This window comes from Mustela nigripes, chromosome 4, assembly GCF_022355385.1.
Source record: "Mustela nigripes isolate SB6536 chromosome 4, MUSNIG.SB6536, whole genome shotgun sequence".
NCBI lineage: Eukaryota > Metazoa > Chordata > Mammalia > Carnivora > Mustelidae > Mustela > Mustela nigripes.
Window position 1 is genome coordinate 155,363,335 of NC_081560.1, and position 6,000 is coordinate 155,369,334.

Genomic DNA, 6,000 nt, shown 5'->3' on the forward strand with positions numbered 1-6,000 from the left:
GTCTTGAGTGCACAGAAGCAAATAAAGGTGAAATGTCTTAATAAGAAGATTTAATGTCTTAATAAGAATGTCTTAATGTTGGGGCACCTGGGTGGCTCAGTTGGTTAAGCCTCTGCCTTCAGCTCAGGTCATGATCCCGGGATCCTGCTATCCAGCCCCGCATTGGGCTCTCTGCTCAGCAGGGAGCCGGCTTCCCTTCCTCTCTCTCTGCCTGCCTCTCTGTCTACTTGTGATCTCTCTCTCTGTCAAATAAATAAACAAACAAACAAAAAATCTTAAAAAAAAAAAAAAAGAATGTCTTAATGTCACAATAAGAAATATTGTGCCCAAGCTGGAGAGGCGTGAAGGAAATATCAGGAAAAAAATGTCCTATTGGTCCCATATCTGACATTAAGGCTTTTTCTGTAATGGAAATTTACCCTCTTGCACAATGCAGAGCACGTACCCCTATAATAAGTGAGATGGTGTATGTCTGAGGAATCCCCTACAATCAGGTAGTTCTGTCAAGGAAACAGGCCTAAGAGTTCCTTCTAATGCCTTAGGTTTGCTTACCTCCAGATAACACAAGGTTTGTCTAATAGCCACTCTTCCCTTTAAGTGAACTTAGGCTCCCATAGTGGGCCAGCCTGGCCATGGTCCCTTTCCTTTTCCCTTAGATAGTTCTACTTTCCATTTCTGTGGTGTTTTGCTTAGAGTCACTACCTACTTCTGTAACTACAGTAAACTTAGGGAGTAGGATTCTTGTTATTTAGGTAATCTTGATTTGTTGGGTTTGGAAATGAATACATGGATCTAAACTATATCATGGTCATAAGATGTCATGAGGGACAGCACATTCTTCTAGGAACTAGGAATGCACAGATGCGGTCTACCTCAAGGTAATTAACTTCAGTGAAAAAAGCAGACGTTTTCCCCAAACCTCCTGCCTTTTATAATCCAGTGAGAAAAACAATAAAATGAGTATGCAGTCAGTTAAAAGTCAGTTTTCTAAAAGTTTCTAAAAGTTTTCAAAAAGAAGTTTGGAATTTAATTTGTCAAACTGTCCAAGCATTTCTCTTTTATTCCATTTGGTTTGAAGCACTATGAATTCAGTCATTTGCTGGTATTGATCAAGAAACATGAAAAGGTTGCTGCATAATTTGAGAGACCATCAGTAGAAGTCACTTTTGAGTAGGACATTTTATTAAAAGACATTGTATACCAAGTAATATTTTTTTTAAAGATTTTATTTATTTATTTGACAGAGAGAGATCACAAGTAGGCAGAGAGGCAGGCAGAGAGAGAGAGAGGAGGAAGCAGGCTCCCTGCTGAGCAGAGAGCCCGATGCGGGACTCGATCCCAGGACCCTGAGATCATGACCCGAGCCGAAGGCAGCGGCTTAACCCACTGAGCCACCCAGGCGCCCCCAAGTAATATTTTTAAAAGGAAAAATAATAAGGAAACAATGTTACTGTTTTTTCATTTTTATATTTGTTTTGGAGGAGGATATATTAATTTCCAATGTAACTATAACTAATTACCATAAACTTGGCAGGCTAAAACCATTCACATTTATCATCTTACAGTTCTGGAAGTCAGAAGTCTGAAACGGGTTTCACTGGGCTAACATCAAGGTGCTGGCAGAGCCACACTGCCTCCACAGGCTCTAGGGGACAATCCTTTTTTACCTTTCCTGGCTTCTAGAAGCTCCCTTCATTCCCTGGTAGGGATTTCTAATCTACAAAATTACAAATCCCCAAGGAATTAACAGAATACTAATCAGTAGGGTTTTGGATTTCTACTAAAATTTTACAGAAATTGCAGGGAAGCAAACTTTGTATCACTGAGGGCAGGCATCAGAGTCAGGTAGAAACCATCTTCCCAACTTCTTTATCACTGAAACAAGAGATCTGTTAGATTTAACAGGAATGATATTTTAAAGTGCTTCTGTTTGGGGAAGCATGCTGTTTTAAAATGAGTTTAACCACTGCCAATTCTACCAGAGTGAGAAATATGAAAGGTAAATACTCATTGGAGAATTGGTTCATTCTTTATTAGGCAACTCTTCCCAGGTATTGTTATACGCCACTTACACCCAAAAAGCAATGGTGTAAAATAAATCCCTGGATTATGTGATGTGTTTGTGCTTTGACAATTTCCAGAGATTACTGTTACTGAAGCGTCTTACAACCCAATACTGTCTCTCTATCCCACCCCTCCCTACTCTGGGAGAGAACGCTGCACTTCTCAGGGCTCAGTAACGCTAAGGTGTGGGACAGCCTGGATGTTTGCAGAGAATGACAAGCAGCATATTTAGGAAAACAGATACTCTTTAGTACTGAAAATGCTACTGCTAGAAGTATCTGGATGGCTTAGTCAGTTAAATGTCCAGCTCTTGATTTTGGCCTGGGTCATGATCTTGGGGGTAGCGGGATCCTGCCTCAAGTTGTGCTCCATGCTCAGAGTGCGATCTTCTTGGGATTCCCTCTCTCCTTCTGTCCCTCTCTCCACTCACATGCTCCCTCTAAATAAATAGACAAAATCTTAAACAAAAATGTAATTGCCAGCCTCATATATGAATATCTCTAGGTATTAGCAAGTGGTCTCTTTAAACTGACAGTTGAATTTCATGAGCTTGCTACTCCAATCCAGTGACTGACAAAACCTCATTGGTGTCCTTAGTTACCTCCCCTCTGGAATTTCTCCAAGTGCCAAGGGGGTGTCTCTCACGTACCCCTAAATCAGGCCAAGCCACAATGCTTGCCATTCACTATTGTTAAGTACTGCAGCCCAGGTCTTTGCTAATTGCGGTCTGCACGCTACGGCAGGTTCCAGCTCTTTGGAGATCACCCTAGCCACCAACGTCTCCATTCCCACGATGCTTTGAGTGCTGGAACTGCACTGGGATTAAGGTCCTCTACCTGCAGCCTGCTCAGCTTGAATGACTCACCCTCAGTCTGAGTCCACAGCTCTGGAGCTTATACCCAGCCAGGCCAAATGTGAGACAGCCACCTCCACGCTGGAGTCCATGCTGGAGGGAATAGGCCTTCTGGGACATTCCCCTTGATATCCACCCTTCCACACAGGTCTCCTTCTGAACTCCAGTATCACCCTCAACTGCCCTTTATCTGTATTCAGCCATTTCTTTTCTACCCAAAGTCCACCTCCTACGTATTTCAGGCTGTGCTCTGAAGACATGAGGGTATTATTCATACCAGTGATTCTTGGAGGAGGGGCATAATAGGGGAGAGGATTTGGGGCCTTAGAGAAAAAAAAAAAGTTGCGTTTGCCAACTAATAGAGATCTTTTTTTTTTTTTTTTTTTTTTTTTGGTCACAACTGCAGGGTCCTGCTGACATCTAGTGGTTATAAATAAGGATGCTTCTTAAACATCACTAGATAGTTTCCCGCAACAAAGAATTATCTAGCCCAAATGTCAATAGCCGCCAAGATTGAGAAACTCTGCCTTACATCTATTTCTTAGAGGAGTTATTACTTAAGTTTCAGTTTCTCAAGCCGATTTTAGGTCAGTTGCCATGTTTCACTTCTATTTCCTTTTTCCCTAGTTGCTGTGTTTTACATCTTGGTAAGAATAAATCAAGGGGCACCTGGGTGGCTCAGTCAATTAAGTGTCTGTCCTTCGGCTGGGAGGGACAGCCTGTTCATGATCCCAGGGTTCTGGGACTGAGCCCCACATCGGGTTCCCCACTTGGCGGAGAGCCTGCTTCTCCCTCTCCCTCTGCCTGCCACTCTCTCTGCTTGCACACTTTCTTGTGTTCTGTCAAATAAATAAACATTTTTTGAAAAGAATAAATTCAAAAGACAATGCACTATTGATTTGCCGAAGACCGCACCCAATGCACCTTTCTGTGAAAATAAAGATTGATCTATAAATTCCTCCTAATAATTTCAACATGTTCAACACCCACTCAACAGGTCTTCGTTTCCTCCATCCTAAAAATGTATATTCCTTAAATTTTTTTTTAAAGATTTTGTTTATTTATTTGACAGAGATCACAAGTGGGCAGAGAGGCAGGCAGAGAGACAGGAAGGGAAGCAGACTCCCTGCTGAGCAGAGAGCCCAATGCGGGGGGGGCTCGATCCCAGAACCCCAGGACCTCGACCTGAGCCAAAGGCAGAGGCTTTAACCCACTGAGCCACCCAGGAGCCCCATATTCTTTAAATTTTTTACAGGTAGTTTTTGTCTTTCTGAATTTGAATTCTTAACAATATATGTAGATAACCAGGATTTCTTTTTCCTTTGATGTTTACTTCTGATTGCTTATTGCTATTCATTTAAACCTTTATAAGCAAAGACAATCTCTTGACCCAGATAAGCTAAGAGAAAGGAAGGGAAAGAAGTGGGACAAGGAAGAAAAAACACGATCAACATACTGGAAATTTTTTCAAACAGTGGAGGACTATTTTTTAAATTCTTTTTATTCTTTTTTTTTTAAATTTTATTTGTTTATTTGACAGAGAGAGAGATCAAAAGTAAGTAGAGAGGCGGGGTGCCTGGGTGGCTCAGTGGTTTGGGCCTCTGTCTTCGGCTCAGGTCATGATCTCAGGGTCCTGGGATCGAGCCCCGCATCGGGCTCTCTGCTTGGCGGGGAGCCTGCTTCCCCCTCTCTCTCTGCCTGCCTCTCCACCTACTTGTGATCTCTCTCTGTCTATCAAATAAATAAATAAATAAGAATCTTTAAAAAAAAAAAAAAGTAGATAGAGAGGCAGGCAGAGAGAGTGGGAGAAGCTGGCTCTCTGAGATCATGACCTGAGCCAAAGGCAGAGGCTTAACCCATTGAGCCATCCAGGAGCCCTGAAATTCTTTTTATTCTTAATTCTTTTAAATTTTTAAAAATTCTTAGTAAGAAGGAAATTCTAGGTTTATTTTCTACCCACACTAAACCATTCAATACCTTTTCTAAAATGTGGCTTCCCGCTTCAGAAAAACATTATGATAGCGTTTAGGCCCACCACATTACCTCTCAGACCTCAATTCTTAGGGACTTTTTCCCTGCTCTTCCCATTCCAAACACACCATCCATGCACACCAACTATGCTTCACCTCCAGGGGTTTGTATGTAGTGTTTCCCATGCCTGGAACTTTCTTCGCTAGCTCCTTATCTCCAGTGCTCACTCCTCACCCACTTCAGATCTTTGCTCAATTGCCACTTTCTCAGTGAAACAAGCTTTTCAGCTATTACCAACAGCTTTATACTAGCAAAAATATCCCGCACTCCAAACCTCTCTGTGCTTTTTCTTCATATCATCTGATACATAATGTTTCATTTGTTCTTTACTATTTTTATCTCCCATACTAGAAGATAACTCCAAAAAAGTAGGTCCTCTATTTTCATCATTACTATATTGATAGTACCTTGAACAATGTCTGGTTTTAGCGGCTGTTCAATATAATTTGCTGAATGAATGAATGATTGAATTCAAGTGGAACAAAAGCCTAGGTTTATTGGTATTTGGCATTTTCTGCTTAGCTTCCCAATACCACCCCCATCTTCAACTAGAATCTTATTATGGTGAGTAAGGCTGGCAAGGGCACAGAAGAGAAGCACTCTTACACAATTGTGAGTGGACGTGTATAAACCTCTATTCAAAGCTATTCAGCAATGCCTATCAACTGCTAAACTGTTTATACATCTTGACGCCAAAACTTCCTTAAATTTACCCAACAGAAATAACTGCATTGGTGTACAGCATTGTACCTGTTTGTTTTTTTTTTTGTTTTTGTTTGTTTTTTTTTCAGTGAAGACGGGAAGCAAGGACTTCAGTTTCAGCTTAGGATACAGAAAGCTGGAAACAGCATCGGTGCCACCCTTACAACACGAATAACGCTGAACAATCTCCTCTCATTTTATTTAAAAATAAATTTAAAAGGTTGCTCGAGCACCACGCAGGCTTAGCAAGACAGGTGAGAGCCCAGGCCAAAGTCCACAGGGCCAGCTGCAAATTCCACATGGAACCACACGGAGCTCTGCAAACATGCACGCCCCCTCCACTCCTCCCC

General features: G+C 41.8%; 1 protein-coding gene across 3 annotated transcripts in view; it reads right to left on the reverse strand.

Annotated features, from left to right (window-relative positions):
* The window catches only part of LOC132016604 (zinc finger protein OZF-like), a 62,131-nt gene that overhangs the window by 55,403 nt on the left and 728 nt on the right, over positions 1-6,000 (reverse strand). The gene's annotated exons all lie outside the window — the stretch shown is intronic.